This window comes from Dipteris shenzhenensis, chromosome 19, assembly GCF_047967505.1.
Source record: "Dipteris shenzhenensis isolate YYH24624 ecotype China chromosome 19, Dip_SZ_1.0, whole genome shotgun sequence".
Classification (NCBI taxonomy): Eukaryota; Viridiplantae; Streptophyta; class Polypodiopsida; order Gleicheniales; family Dipteridaceae; genus Dipteris; species Dipteris shenzhenensis.
The window spans coordinates 16547405-16561600 of record NC_141614.1 but is presented as its reverse complement, the minus strand read 5'-3'; the positions used below and the strand labels follow the sequence as shown (position 1 = coordinate 16561600).

The 14196-nt window shown below is 41.2% G+C and overlaps 1 pseudogene; it reads left to right on the top strand.

Annotated features, from left to right (window-relative positions):
- Window positions 1-1339: 1339 nt before the first annotated feature.
- LOC147890155 (uncharacterized) lies at window positions 1340-11621 on the top strand (annotated as a pseudogene).
- The last annotated feature ends 2575 nt before the right edge of the window (window positions 11622-14196 follow it).

Below are 14196 nucleotides of genomic sequence, written 5' to 3'. Positions count from 1 at the left end.
CTTGATCTCCCCTTATTATAGGCTACATAGGAAGCATAATCTCAGCTTGCGGTGGTATCGTGCATCCTCGAGCTCTCCTTGAGTCTCAATGTGGAATCTGTGAGATGATGTGCGAAGCTGGCCCATGGCTATCCCTATTGCACGTGATAGATAAATTTGCAAGTCTCCTACTGGCTGAACCATCCTTAGTGAGATAGAGGAAATGATCTTTGTAGAAGGAAATCTTAGTGGCATGCGGCTACATTGGATAGACCCATGTCTGTTGAATATATAGTTGGCACAGATCATCCCTGATAACCCAATGAATCTCCTATTGTGTCAGTCCTAGAGTAGGTGCATCCAAGGAGTATTGATATGGAGGGAGATGATCAATGGACATGCTTCGTGCGCGGAATCATCTAGTGGTCTGTGATGTTGGAAATATAGAAGCCACCTCCCCGTCTGTAAGGCCCCATATGAGGAGAGCATTAGGGGGGGTGAACCTAGGGTTTGAGAGAATGCCACATGGGCAGAGTTATGGATGCATGTGGGCACCATTCAGACAACAAGAGAGAATTGTGGGGCTGCCACATGGGTAGCAAACAGGCTGCCATGTGGGTAGCACACCTTAGAGCATACCTGGCTGTGTAGAGCAGCAGGGCAGGAAGAAACTATGGTGCAATGCCACGTGGCAAATCTATAGATGGCAGGCTGACATCAGCAATGTACGGATGGCATCAGCAGCAGTACAGGCAGTATGGAATGCTATATGGACCCATGGCGATGGCTGTGGGTAGGGTAATGGCTTGGAAAGAGGCACCTATATGGAGTGGGTGGAGGGACCCTAACAGCAGCACAAGAGGGGTGTAGCGGGAGATAGACTATCCTCACTCTCTCATATTGTATCTTGTCCATTTTGTGGACCTACGACAATATAAGTGTTGCTTCTATATGTGTCTATGAGCATAGTCTATTTGCTAGTCTGCACATACACATGAATGCTGCGAAGTACGCACACTTGATGAAGCTTGATTCCATTGTGAAACACTTCGTCGTGTAATTCTTGGGCTATCTATAAGTCTCACACTGTGGGATACTTTTGGTGGGATTTCAATTTTTTAACATGGTATCAGAGTCCTAAGCGAAGTTATCGGGAAGTGGAGCTTGAAGGCAAGGACCTTGTTGAACGACGACCTTGATTCATTTAGTCGGAGGAATTAGCTTTGGTGTCTGAAGGATTGCAACTAGGTGGGAGGCCTAGGTTGAGGTAGATGCTTGAAGGATTTTACCCAAGTGGGAGGCTTAGGCTCAGACCGGTGTACAATACTCGAAAACCCTTTTCCTATTTCAGCTCATTACCATGGCTAATGGATACTATATCCCAAATTTTGGTGAGACAGGCAAGCTCGACGAGACCGACGACCTGTTCTGGAAAATGAAGGTGCAGAACCACGTAGTCTTAAGAGAGTCGTGGGGAATTGTGACGGGGACAGATGTAGCTTATACCTTAGGCACCGTGACTACTCAAGCCACATCATCCTCAACAGTGGTGATAACGCCAGTAGACCCTATCTTAGTGAGAGCATGGCATATCAGGGGTGTGAAGCCTTGGCTATCATTGTGGGTACGGCAGTGGATATGGTGCTGCTTCATATTTAGATGACGAACACTTCTTTCAAGGCCTGGACGAAATTGAGGGATATGTGTTTGGTCAGAAGAGCAGTCAGGGTCCTTTATAAAGGTGATGGACAGTGACATGTGCCTATAGTCATCTGGGTGCTTGGCTAGTGTTGATGACCAAGAGGGGGATTCTTCGACAGGATTTGAAGCTCAGGGTCAAAAACAGGGGCCGTGACTTAGAGCAGGACAACAATACAGAACCACAGTTGGAGCTTGATGGTCCAAGTGAATTAGATTTGTGCCTGGGATATGATGTCTCAGGTATGGTTCATCATGGGCTAATATGATTTCTACAAGATCAACCTCTTTTCGAAACTCTTCATGTGGACGTTGGCAACATTAATATCCACCCACCCTCATGCTCAACAGATCTCACATGTTATTTTTTCTTGCATGGAACTACAAAGCCCTCATCGCTTGTAAGAATAGCCAAAATTTTGGCAACTAAGGATTTCAAAGAATGGCCAAAAAATTTGCCCAGAACAGGCCGCACCGGTGCAGCCTATTCTAGGCAAATTTTTTTGCTGTTCTTTGAATTAAGCAAGCTATCCTATTCAAGGAACCATCTCTCTCCAAAAACCATTCTCAGCGTAGAAAAAAGCTCTCAAGCCAGTTAGTTGGTGAGATCTGGGCGCAGCTTATGAATGGCAAAAAATTTTGCAAGAAAAAAAAGTCTTTCATTCATATGAAGCACGAATCTTGAAAGAGGACATTGTTTAACATCTTTGTTGTCTGACTCATGATCTTTGGAAGGTATTGTCCATTGGTGTTGTTGTGAATTCCGAAAACCACTCGCCTATGTGACAAGTATGTCGGGAATAAAAACCCAGAAAGCAAGGATAGTGGCTAATGTCGGTATATGAGGTATTGTTGTCCATAATCACCTATTTCCAGCCGCACCTCTGTTGAATTTTCTTGCCAAATTATCGCTCTCTTGCCCTATTTCAGCTCTTAGTTGCGCACAAATGCCATAGCATGAAACCTTTGAATGTTTTTTCAAGCTTGGCTTCGCGTCGGTTCATGCCCCTTGTGTTATTTATATCTCCCTTAATATCTAGGACCCACATCCCCCCCTCATGCTTTTCACTCCTTTCTCATTCTCCACATTATGGCATGCAATTCATCCATGTTCTATGCTAGGAGATGTGAGCTAAAAGTATTAATATTGAGAGCAAGCAGTTCTTGCTACTCACAAGGAGGAGGAGGAGGGGGGCTAGTGTAGGTGCTTCTAATGATAATTTGTTCTTAGCTACCGCATTGACAAAGTTATGAATATGGGCACCACCATGTCCATCATGACTGTAGAGTGGCTTTTGAGTTCAAACTATGGTACTAAAGAGCAAGTTCACAAGAACTCTTACATGCGCTTTTATGAAACTTTTCAAGAATACGTCATGACTTACTTTAATGACATGTATTATCCCATCAAATCCACTTAAGTGTGCAAATACTAGACATATAATTGAACGCTTAGAAAATGAGCACATGCATTAGTGGTAATATAGGAAAAATCTTAGATGCAATATTATTTTATTTGTAGGGTGGATAAACATGACACCTCTTAGTATTCTAGCCCTCTTTCATTTGTCTTGTGGAGTATAAACTCAATATATCTTGTTTGAGGCTTGCTTTCCCCAAAAATTCACTCATCATTATAAAGGCCTAATTAGGCATGGATTGACCATGATTTCACCATGATGATGCAAGAGGTCTATTTTGATTCAAATCTAAGCAAATTTTTTCTTCTCATTTACAGCTTAAACCTAGCTTGGCATTGATTGACAGTAGTGATGCAAGAGGTCTATTTTGATTCAAATCTAGGAAAAACATTCCCTTCACATTTACATCTGGGAAACATTAAAGGAAAGAACACAAAACAAAAACATTATGGGACATTCAAAGGACAAAGCCCAAATTAAAAGTGACATATATGCAATATATCCAAAGATTTACATCATGTACAAAAACTTTAGGCCTTTTCATAATGAGCCCATCATATTTTCCCCTCCCCCAAACTGCTAGGACATTCATGTCCAGCAGCCCAAGACAAAAATGCTGCAAGTTCATAAATTTCTTCATGCACCTCCATAGATGCTTCCTCCACTCGGTCTTCTACTGCATCTTGTACCACAGTCATAAGCCGAGCCGTATACTTCTTCAAACAAAACCCATTCACTCTCAATCTGTGTACTTTGCCATCCAAGTCTGCTAACCGGTATGTGCCATTAGCAAACTTCCGAACAACCATAAAAGGACCCTACCATCTAGTCTGAAACTTGGTCTGAAAAGTATTATCCAACTGATGATCATATGGAGCATGTTTTGGTTTGTTGGTAGAAACAAAGTAACAATGTGGTGCACTCATTATTCCAACAATTGCTTGTCTTAAAAATACACCACCTTGATTTTGGGGACGTCACTCCTACCATGGATATGCACCTGCAACAAGTGGCGTGCATGAGGGTTATATATGGTTTTATGCATCTGACAACACACATTGTAGGAATGTGGGCACCAAGTGGTGATTTCACCTCTTGGGCTAGTTCTAGATGTGTGGCCTATTGCAAAAGGAACAAACCTTTCATTGGAAGAGGTGGTGAGTTTTTGGGTAATGAAGCTTTTTGGAGTCATGTTTGGATAACTTGACTATCAACATGGCTACTATGTTTATTTTATAAACATTATATGTAGTAATATGTTTTTTTGGGTGGAATAGTTTTTGCTAGTAGTTGCCATATTCTTTGCCTATGCTACACTATGAACTTGGAGTTGTAGTTTTTAAACTATGAATTTTCAGTCATTTAGTTTCATTGCAAGTGCACCACATCAATGCATGGGACTATTTTTTGTGTTTTATTGGCAATCATGAAACAAATTGAAGGAGACATCTTTTGTTGCCCAACTTCCACAACAATGAATGGGTCTATTTTCTATCTTTTATTGGTAATCATGAAACAAATGAAAGAGACATATTTCGTTTCCCAACTGCTCGGTCTAGACTTTGGCTTGTTCTCGGTTGCTCGTGAAATGAGGATCCCCCCCCTAAAGGGGACCCCTCAAGGGCAACATGCTTTGTCAATATGGCCCTTGAGGGGTCCCCGTTAGGGGCAAGGGCCATATTGAAAAGCAGAAAAGAAAGGGCAACAAAGGAAAGAGTAGATGTGGAAAAGAGAATAGAGTAGAAAGGAATAGAGGGAAAGAGGGAAAGAGGACATGAGGGAAAGAGAAGGAGGGGATAGAGAGGAAGAGAGGAGGTGGAAAAGAGAAGAGAGGGAAAGAGGGAAATGAGGGAAAGAGGGAATGAGGGAATGAGGGACACGAATATGGCATATGGCATATGCATATGCACAATGCCATATGCATATGTATATGGAGGAGGAGGGGATATAGAGGAAGAGAGGAGGTGGAAAAGAGAAGAGAGTAGAGAGGCAAATAGGGAAAGAGGGGATAAGGGAAAGAGGAGAAGAGGGAATGAGCGAGACAAATATGGCATATGCATATGCATATGCACAATGCCATATGCATATGTATATGGAGGAGGAGGGGATATAGAGGAAGAGAGGAGGTGGAAAAGAGAAGAGAGTAGAGAGGAAAGAGGGAACGAGGGAAAGAGGGGATAAGGGGATATATAGAAAGAGTAGAGAGGAAAGAGGAAAGGGAATAGAGAAAGAGAATAGGGAAAGAGCGAATGAGGGAAAGAGGGAAAGAGAGAATAGAGGACGAGAATAGGGGAAGAGGGAAAGAGAGGAAAGAAATAATAGAGGAAGAGAGAAAGAGGGATAGAGAGGAATAGAGGAAGAGAGGAGGTGGAAAAGAGAAGAGAGTAGAGAGGAAAGAGGGAAAGAGGGGATGAGGGGATATAGAGAAAGAGTAGAGAGGAAAGAGGAAAGGGAATAGAGAAAGAGAATAGGGAAAGAGCGAATGAGGGAAAGAAAGAATAGAGGAAGAGAATAGGGAAAGAGGGAAGAAGAGGAAAGAAATAATAGAGGAAGAGAGAAAGAGGGATAGAGAGGAATAGAGAAAGGAGATTAGGGAAAGAGGAGAAGAGAGGGTAAGAGATGGAAGAAGGGGAGGAAGATGAGGCCATATTCCCTCATCTCCCTCCCCTTGTTCCATATCTTACCATCTCTTCCCCTCTCTCCCTCTTTTCCTTCCTCTATTCCTTTCTCCCTCTATTACTCTCTTACCCACATGTAGAGGGAAATAGGGTAAACAGAGGAAGAGGGAAATCTAAATTAAGCTACTCCTACGTACATCACTTGCCATGCTCAAGACATGACGAGATGGAATGAAATGTAAAAGACAATAGGAATTAAGGGGGAGAGGGTATGGCTTACTTGGATTACAAGTAGGGGTGGGTAGAGCCTACAAAACACACAACATGAAAAACAACAACCCACTTTAGGGTTAGAAAAAGGTACATTATAATCCACATATCCAAGGAGCCATGCACCATTATATAAACAAAAGAGATCCCAAATCCATGATCCAAAAGAGATAGATAGACATCATTTGTATATATTATTTCAAAAAGACTTCTTTTCCATTTACAAGGTAATGGTAGCATGTTCCAACCATACGTGAATACATATTTGCCTCAAAATTGCATGAGGGAAAAGGACGATTACAAGCCGGTATTTAGGGGATCTGAAGCCGATAAATATTAATACAAAATAAGGTACCTCATGCAGACTTTAGGCCCCACTATACACATATTACAAGATCTACATTTTATACATGAGGTCGCAGTCCAGCTCTCGGAGCACCCTCCCCGTGCATGGCATAGTGTTTAGGGTACATGGGGGAGAGGGGCTCATCAGTGGTAAAGGCACACAAAAGCCTCAACCCCAATCATGAGAGGACTACGAGGGAAAGCAAGGCTCCCACTACCACTGCAAAGACAACCAAATTGCAATCCATTGCCTACACAATGCAAGGACATGCCATAAGCATATGCATTGGCTCCTTGGAACCATCAACAAGCACCCGAAGACTTTAATAAACTTGATTTCTTTCTTTCTTTCTCTCTCTTTCTCTTACTTGTTCACACAGACACACACGCACACAACAATATCTCTTACTACAATGTTGCACACTTACACAAGCACCCACACATACTTTCACACTCACCCATACACCCACTCAAACAATCATGTAAATAAAATCAAGTAAAATAGTTGAATATGCAGATCAGCATGTACGACAATATCCCTAGCAACCCTGTTTGTTTTCCCGGTGCATAATCGGGGGCCAATAATCGCGTTTTTGTGAACACACGCTCGACCAAAAGGGTCAGACGCTCACATTCCAACTATAAAAGGCACATCATCTCCAGCTTTTCCTACATTCTTGTTCGTGTTTATTCTTACAAAAGGACAAGACTTGAAGGCAAGGAGCAAGGACCACACCACAAGAAGACAAAGGAAGAGGACAAAGCAAGAGGACAACCATATTGTACTCACCAAGAGAGATAAAGGTATGGAAAGATGGGGAGTGGGAGCTCTTTGTTGGGTGCTTGATGTGGGTGCTTGCAAGGTCTGACACGTTCGTTGTGGGAAAAAGGCTTGGAAACAAGAGGCGGGGGACTGAAAAAGCAAAAGAGCAAGTGGCAAAATGCAGGTTTCAAGAGGGTTTTAAAAAAGTTTCCGCATGTAAAAGTGCAATTAAAGGAGCGGCTGATTGGTTATTTGCCAGACATATAGCCGCGTCTGGACTGTATAAAAACCACCCATATAGCCACGTGAACAGAGGATAAAACACTAGTTTTGGTTTGTGGCCCTCATGTATCTGTGGTTTGCAAATGTTTTCAAGATGTCTTCATCCTCAACAAGGAACACAAGTGAGGAGTCATCCAGTGATGACGAATCCCTTCGTATCCATAAACTACAAGCATGGTTGGATTGCAAAACAAGATGTCCCTATGATCGATGCCGAAAGTGCATGTGGCATTCGCGTAGAATTACAATCAATCACGTCGAGAAATACGAAAAATGGATCAAGCCGTTAACCCCATAAGTGGTATTGGTGAAAGTTGGGAACCATTTTTGATGTTGGATGTGGCATGTTCAAGTTCTAAATGGTCCTTTTTTTTTCACATAGGATCAAATGCCACACGTGCAGATGTTGCCCTATGCTTGTCATGCGGAGGCAAAGTGGTAGCAAAATCAGGTTGGATCTTCAAGGGAGACAATTATGGATGAGTTTTGTGATGGTGATAGTAGCCCTCCACCATTACATCATGAGGCCATGGAGGAGGAGGTATTTGATGATATGGTTCGTGATCTCTTTCGCTAGGATCCCAAAGGGAGTGATGATAGTTTAGAAAAGGACCATCTTTTCAATGCAGCATCGACATTAGTATTTGAGGGGTGCACTTTCTCTATGCCCCGTGCCTCCCTTGAGTTACTAAACTTGCAAACAATTTATAAATGGAGCAATGCAAATTTGAATGCATTACTCAAGTAAGCTTTCTTTCTCTCAAACATGTTGAGTTATGCTAAATATATGGATATGATCAAGATGAGTACTTTTTCTCAGTTATGGTCTTTACTTGCTGGAGGCTATAGTGTAACATGCTTCCAAAAGAGAACAGATTACCTACCACGAGAGATATGGCGAGGTAGTATGTGACATCTCTTGGAGAGTTGGATTACAAATGCATACATGCATGTGTCAATGATTGCATGTTGTTTTGTGAAGCACATAAGGAGGCTCGTGAGTGTCCTATTTGTGGCAAGCCAAGGTATACAGTGGACCTCAAATCTTTGTATGTACCTCGTAAGGTTTTGCGACATTTTCCCATAGTCCCTCGCATCCAACATATGTTCAAGTGCAAATCCATTGCCGAGATCATGTCATGGCATTCCTCCCATCGATCAACAGATTGCAAGTGGATCATAGCCATGGACACTCCAGCCTAGAGGCATATTGATGACACATGGCCAAGCTTCAAGGAAGAACCTAGGAACTTGAGACTTGGATTGGGTACGGATGGTGTGAACCCATTTGGTCTCAAGAGCACCTCCTACAGTGTATGGCCAGTGGTATTGGTGAATTATAATCTCCCACCATCTATGGTGATTAAGAAGGGACATATGATGTTATCCCTTCTAATTCTAGGGAGACATAAAGTGAAAAATATTGATGTTTATTTGGAGCCTTTGATTGAAGAGCTAGAGGAACTTTGTAGAGGTATCAAGGTGCATGATGTGACTAGGCCTCCATCGTCAAGAGACTTTTTCTTGAGGGAAATGTTGATGTGGATGATGCATGACTTCCCAAGCTATGGCGAGTGCTCATGTAAGAATGTATCCTTTCATTATGAATTCACATGGCATTGGCAATCCAGCTTCCTTACACATGCAACATGCTTGTGTAGGTCTTTCTACATCGGGTTACGGTGCATGTCTTGTTTGTGGTCCTTCACTACTTGCTTCACGGGCAAATCTCTTGAAGAAGTGCATCTACGAGAATCACCATCGATTTCTCCTAGTTGATCATCCTAGCTATGTCTCCCCTTGGAATGAAAAATCTCCATAGTCACTGAATGTAGGAGATTGGAAGCAAATTTGTGAAAGCTGCAAGGATTTGCCTCTACGTGGCATGAGCCGGTAAGAGTTCGCAATTGTTGTATGTTGTATTGTGTGGCAATAAAGATTACATGCTAACATCATCTTTTGTTTAGATACTTCATCTTATATCGGCTACCATATTGGCCCCACCTCAAGATTAATCACTTGCTTGATGCAATGCATACCTTTAAGAATGTGGCATATAGCACTTGGGATCACATAATCGGCTACCATATTGGCCCCACCTCAAGATTAATCACTTGCTTGATGCAATGCATATCTTTAAGAATGTGGCATATAGCACTTGGGATCACATGATTGGGACACGAGATTCCATGGGCATAAGGGAGGATCTACAGCATAATGGGAGGATGCCTGAAGGTTGGCCACAAGAGAGACCAAATGGACGTATCGTTTTACCCCATGCACCAATGGATGTTAATGAAGAAAGAGAAGGTGGAAGTAAAGCGGGTGATTACTACATTTCGTACTCCCACTGGATGCCTGAGGTGTTTGAAGGGTTCCTTCACAAAGAACAAGAAAAAAGGTGTAGAGCAATTATATGGCTTGAAATCTCATGATTGGCACAAGATGATCCAAGTATGAGTTGGCATAATCTCTTTTGCCTTCCAAATTTGTATTCTAGAAGCAACTAATAAACAATCTCTCATGTGTTCAGTTCATACTGCCTACTAGCGTTTCTCATTGTGCATCAAAGGGCGTGAAGGATTGTATTTACAAATTGGGTGAGCTTGTGAGGTATTTCACGCATATATACTCTATGTATGGCATATCCATGGTTTGCAAGGTATTCATATTGCTAATATGGTGCACTTTTTTCTTTCTAGGTATGTGAGTTCAAAGGAAATAGATCCTGCCATGCTTGAGGATGCTTGCATTATGTCAGTGGAGGTGGTTTGTTTGGTGGAGGAGACCTTCCCACATTCTATTCTAACAAGCCAACTACATCTAATAGTGCATTTGGTGGATGAGACTACTATATATGGCACTATACATGCACCATGGATGTTCTTCCTTGAGTGCTTCATGGAGACCTTGAAGGGCTTTGTGAGGCAAAATGCAAGGCCCGAAGGTAGCTAGCATGGCTAAGGGTTGCGCTGATACAGGAGTCACTTGTGCATATTTCTAAATTTCTTGTCCAAGTGGATAGCTCTCTCCCTCGACTATGGAAAAATGAAGAAGATGTAAGGATGACCTCTACTGTGCCTGAAGGGAAAGGGCAGAGCAAAGTGATGGATAGTGAGATGCATAATAACCTTAACCACTATTGTTGGCTCAATAGTGATGTGATGAAAAGATGAGTGGCAAGATATGAGGATGAAAAGGCAAGCAGACAAAGAGAAAGGGTGCTCTTTCATAAACAACGTGGACCTCGTGTGTCATTCCCTCGGCATCTAAGAGCACTTGCAAAGGATATGGATGTCGATTAGCTACATGAAGAAATGGAGAGAGCAAAGAGAGACGAGGGCATGCATATTGAAAATATCGAATGGGAGTATGCTCGAGGATGCTTGTCAAAGGTTGGTATGTTTAATATTTTGCATAAGCTAATAAAGGCATTGAATGATTTAGATTGCTTATTCAATTGCTTTTGTCTTTGTGTAGTGTACTATGTTCAATGCTATATGGTGTGAGGGCAAGCACTTTCAAACCCAATGGATTGATGATAAGAGAAACACGCAAGATTGCGACATCATTGCTAGCTTTGAGGGAGTCAATGGAGCCATGGATGATTATTGTGGCATAATCCAAGATATTATCAAGCTTGACTTTTAGAACTTCTTTGTATATGTTTTTTATGTCAGGTGGTTTAAGGACGTAGTGGAAACTATCAAACGCCATGTAAGTGGCTTTGTAATTATTGACTCCACAAAGTTTTGGCAAAGTAGGAAGGACACTCTAGTTCTACCACAGCAATGTGAGCAGGTACTCTTCACATATATAAAAATGTTGACTTATCTATGATACTTTCAAAGCAAGGAAATTGAAATCTTTGTAATTTTAATTGAATAGGTTGTCTTTCAACAAATGGCGGGCAATAGTAGATGGTGGTACGTCATCCCTATTATGCCATGTTCCAAAGCAATGTATAGTACATTTACTAATATGGAGCATGTGGAGGATGATCATGGCAATCGAGGTGAGGATGATGCTGATACGAGTGAAGAGGTTGATGATGCGGCAAGAGATACAAATGATTGTGTCACTATCCATGAGGACGATCTTGCCATTGGTGATGCTAATTTTCATGAGCAGAGCAACGCTTTAAGTGGGATGAATCTATTTGTAGATCTAGACATTCTAAATGGGGATATTGAAGTAGATAGTTTGGCAAGGGTAGATCTCACTGAGGATGAGATTGAACCCTAGGTCCTCAGTGTATCATTTTAAATTCTTCTGTATTTTCCAAAGCTATTTTATGTATTGTCTCATTCTCCTCAACTCAAAACGTTATTTTATATGTTCTCATTTTCATAAACTTGATTAATTTGCGTATATGAGCATTAGGCAAAATCATATACAGCATTGATATTTAGGCCATTGCTTGCCAAGCCTACATGTTTCAAGCTTGGAAATTGGACTCTGCTCCTCATGTATGGGAGCATTTATAGGTGTAGTTAAAAACCAATCTCGAGGGGTTCACTGTGTATAAAAACTATGTATCACATGTGTTCAAGGCCTATTTGTAAAACCCTTTATTTGTGAATTTTTCATTAATAAAATGCACCTTTTCCTATTCAATCTATAATCACGTGGAGGACTAAGACTAATGTGATTTTGGGCATGTTTGGTCATGTGCACAAATTAATACATTTATTTCTTATATTCTTTGGTACTCCTCTAACAAGTAAAAGTAAAATTTAATCTTCAAATTCTCTAAATCTAACCATTGGATTTGGGATTTGATGATTGAACCACACACCCCTATGTGTCTACTAGCCTTCCACCAATTTGGATTCGATTAATGTTTCCAAATACAAAAAAAATGTGGTGTGCTACTAAAATGTGCATCTTTTAGGACTTTATTTATTGAAAATAATTAATTTTAATTACATAAGACATTCAAATAATTACCAATAAATCAAGTTAAGTTCCAACATAATGTAAGGATACCTCCTACAAAGTTTCAATATTATTTGCTTTAAAATGAGTGAGAAATTGTGCATTTAATATGATACTATCTGTTTGTGAAAAAGGTGTGACTGCCCTGTGACCATGACGTGTGACACAAAGGAACTTTTTATATGTGCATCAAATTTTCGATCAGACCATACCATTGTGTGCACAATAGCATGTGTGATGTTGTGTCTAAAGACTCCAAAGACTAGATCCATAGGGAAGTAGGTTAGTTTTTAATTTTTGTGTGCAAAAAAGCATGTTTTACCACCCCCCAAGGTTGGGGGAGTGCACAAAAGGTGGACACCCTTAGCTTGCTACCACCCACAAACATGCAGTTATGTGCTAAATGAAAAATTCTATGTGTTGAATACTGAATGATTTCTTATCACTTTAGATTTCCAAACATTGGCATGGCCTTGAATTTCAATATCCAAACGACCCATTTTCATGTAAAAAGGGGGATACTTATTGGTAGTGATGGATCAAAGGCAGGATCATTTCCTTCCAAGGGTGATTACGAGTTTTGTTGTGTGTTTCCATTCTATAGAGCTGAACAATGGGCTTACAAATGATCCTTACATTGTGGGGGATAATGTAAATCCTTGTCCTTTCACACAATTCCCTGCAATCCACTACTAGATATGGTTGATCCTACTTTCCTACAAATGGTGATGTCCAATCATGTGCTCCAAATCCTACCATGTGATCCACTTTGCCATATAGAAATGGCTTTTATGACATTTTCAACAACCATGGTGACATATTGCTCAAGGGTACATTTGTTGCATAGCTGGGTTTGCGAGGTATGAGTGAGGTATCCTCCCATATAGTCATTGATTCTGATGTTTGCCTCATGCTCATATTGAAACAACAATGCATTCTAAATGGATGTGAGGAGGAGAAGCATTAGGCCAAGTGTCATGTTGAACTGGCCACATGGGAGGAGAGGACATGCTTTTACAACAGTAGTTTCTTGCTGGCCAACAATTTAGCATCCCATTAGTAGCTGCTAGTTTGAATTTATCTACTTAGGGGGGTCTTCCACATCGGAGCACTATTTAGTGGACTATAGCCATATTTAGTTCATTTGCATCTTTCGCATGGATCTATCAAACGTCACATATTTTGTGCAATTGCTGAATGAGCAAAATTACCTCCTCCCAATGTGAGCAATTTAGTGTGAGAAACTAATGAAGACAAGGAAGGATGCTGTGATTGTGGATTGCGTCATGCTCAGCAACACATTGTTAATGAACATGAGGAGGATGAGGGTTATGCCAAATGTCATGCTGAATGGGTAGCATGGGAGGATGAACACATATGAGATTGTAAATTAAACAAGGCAGTAGGTACAACCTAGACATTGTTGATGGCACTGCTTATGGGGATGAGGGTGAGTTTGTGCACCAGTCAATAATATTATAGTTATGACAAGATGTAATGGTTCATCCTCGTACCCCTTTTGATGTAAATTTTGTGTCTTTGGTGTAAACCTTCCATTGATATCCCTCAGTAGATGTCTTGATGCTCTGATCTTGTGACAAAAATCAATGTAGAGCAATTACAAGTTTTTTTGTGCTCAAGGTTTTTATACAACATACCATTTGGAGAAGAAGAGATGGAGACTAGCCATATCCTGATTAGAATTCTACAATTCCCAGAAGAGTCTGAAGCCATTGAATCAGTTTTGGTGAACCAAAGTTATAGATTACTCGATGAGGGATTATTGGGTCAAGGGAATTAGCCATGAGGGCAAAGAAGAAGGTAGAGATAGCAATGCCTATGGAGAGTGGAGCGGGGAGCTTGGTAGATGTGAGAAAATGAG